Source organism: Schistocerca nitens, chromosome 7 (genome assembly GCF_023898315.1).
Source record: "Schistocerca nitens isolate TAMUIC-IGC-003100 chromosome 7, iqSchNite1.1, whole genome shotgun sequence".
NCBI classification, from domain to species: domain Eukaryota; kingdom Metazoa; phylum Arthropoda; class Insecta; order Orthoptera; family Acrididae; genus Schistocerca; species Schistocerca nitens.
The window spans coordinates 311,132,637-311,135,136 of NC_064620.1; the positions used below are offsets into that span (position 1 = coordinate 311,132,637).

The following is a 2,500-nucleotide window of genomic DNA, read 5'->3' on the forward strand; positions in this document are numbered from 1 at the left end:
GCCATTCGCGGTTTCACCTTAATGCGGCTTGTACTGAGACATGCATGGCTTAATCTTTGAGACAAGCATATGACTACTGGCAGGATCAACCAGGGAGCTGCGTCAACTAGAGCTGAGCAGCCGGCCGCCCGGGAGTGTGTCCCGGGGGCCCGCGCGAACACGCAAGCGTCCGCTCAATTATTCTGCAAACAGGAGGAGGCTGGGCTCCCCTGCACGATACACCTCGAAACCCTCTCAGGTCCCGGCGGCGCGCAGCGCCGTCCTAAGTACTTGGTCGGGTTCGAGAGAGGCGCAATCGCCCGGAGATAGGCGAGTAGACGCTTTCAGTGCGACCACCCGTGCCCCCAACTGAGCTTGCCGCTGCCGACAGAGGCCCGGGAGCGTGCTGTCGTGGTGTTGCCGGCGGGAGACAACACGCGGCCACAAACAGTGACCGGGCAGCTCCAACGCCAGCGCCACAGAGGGGCAGAGCCCCACTTGGGTGCCAAAGCGAACTCTCCCAGCACAGCGCACGCGCCAACACATCCGCACAGCTGCGATACAAACCACCTGCGAGAACCGCGGGGGCGACCGAGCAGCAGACGGCGTCGCGGCGCCGAGTGCCGGGCGGCGGCGCATCCTCAACGCACACAGTCCTCAATCGGACCAGCACACTGCAGATGTCCACCGCGCTTCGCACCGGGCCCGGGAGGACCCACTTTGGCCGCACGGCGCCGCGCGCTGGGTGCGCCGGCACGCAGATGCGCCGCCTGCCGCGTCCGTCAGCCGGCGCGCCTGCCACTGGGCGCCCCCACCAGCCGGCTGCCGCGCGTGCGCCCACGCAGCGCGCGGCCAGCACGCCGGGCGCCCCCCCCTCACCGGCCGGGGACGGTCCCACCCAGCCACCGCCGCGTATCGCTTCATACCCACATGCCCACTCACGTTCGTGGGTATGACGGGTGTCGCTGAAGCAACCGGTTAATACCTGTACCGATCGTCGATATCAACGATTCACCTCCAGCGCGAACAACCGCGCAACAACGGATTTCCAGTTCATTTGCGTAACTTGGGCAGCAAACGTAGACATCCATCTACATTTGCGACTTCTACGAGTCTTGCATGCCTGGATGTTGTGTGTCACGACGCACTCCATCAGCATACATACACGCTGCGACGTGTGCACGAAAGAACACGTGGAAGGTGGCCAGCGTACGTATACGAATGCCATTGCACAGCTGCGAAGCGCATTCAACACGCGAACTCCTGACCGACGAGCTAGAGGTGACAGGAGGGGAGGGGGGGGCGGGGGCGATATACGTCCTATTGCAGTACACAATACAGTGGATAGCGGGACCATGTGGAAAGTAAGCAACACTCGCAAGATGTGAGGGTACGCACCGTAAAATGAATCAATACGCAGAACACCACAGTGTGCGCGAAGTGAACTATGTTGAGATGGTTGCAATTAGGCAACGCTACACGAATTCCTAGAGTCATATAACTAACAATTACAGGGCAGGTTAGGGCGCAACGTAGGTTAGGTTAGGGCGCAACGTAGGTTAGGTTAGGGCGCAACGTAGGTTAGGTTAGGGCGCAACGTGGGTTAGGTTAAGGCGCAACTTGGGTTAGGTTAAGGCGCAACTTGGGTTAGGTTAAGGCGCAACTTGGGTTAGGTTAAGGCGCAACTTGGGTTAGGTTAAGGCGCAACTTGGGTTAGGTTAAGGCGCAACTTGGGTTAGGTTAGGGCGCAACTTGGGTTAGGTTAGGGCGCAACTTGGGTTAGGTTAGGGCGCAACTTGGGTTAGGTTAGGGCGCAACTTGGGTTAGGTTAGGGCGCAACTTGGGTTAGGTTAGGGCGCAACTTGGGTTAGGTTAGGGCGCAACTTGGGTTAGGTTAGGGCGCAACTTGGGTTAGGTTAGGGCGCAACTTGGGTTAGGTTAAGGCGCAACTTGGGTTAGGTTAAGGCGCAACTTGGGTTAGGTTAAGGCGCAACTTGGGTTAGGTTAAGGCGCAACTTGGGTTAGGTTAAGGCGCAACTTGGGTTAGGTTAAGGCGCAACTTGGGTTAGGTTAAGGCGCAACTTGGGTTAGGTTAAGGCGCAACTTGGGTTAGGTTAGGGCGCAACTTGGGTTAGGTTAGGGCGCAACTTGGGTTAGGTTAGGGCGCAACTTGGGTTAGGTTAGGGCGCAACTTGGGTTAGGTTAGGGCGCAACTTGGGTTAGGTTAGGGCGCAACTTGGGTTAGGTTAGGGCGCAACTTGGGTTAGGTTAAGGCGCAACATAGGTTAGGTTAAGGCGCAACATAGGTTAGGTTAAGGCGCAACATAGGTTAGGTTAAGGCGCAACATAGGTTAGGTTAAGGCGCAACATAGGTTAGGTTAAGGCGCAACATAGGTTAGGTTAAGGCGCAACATAGGTTAGGTTAAGGCGCAACATAGGTTAGGTTAAGGCGCAACATAGGTTAGGTTATGGCGCAACATAGGTTAGGTTATGGCGCAACATAGGTTAGGTTATGGCGCAA

At 57.4% G+C, this 2,500-nt stretch overlaps 1 non-coding gene across 1 annotated transcript in view; it reads right to left on the minus strand.

Annotated features, from left to right (window-relative positions):
- Positions 1-96, minus strand: part of LOC126197052 (small subunit ribosomal RNA) — a 1,909-nt gene extending 1,813 nt beyond the window's left edge. The window contains exon 1 of the ribosomal RNA XR_007539459.1: positions 1-96. This exon is cut by the window's left edge and continues 1,813 nt beyond it. This is a non-coding gene — a ribosomal RNA (small subunit ribosomal RNA).
- Positions 97-2,500: the final 2,404 nt, after the last annotated feature.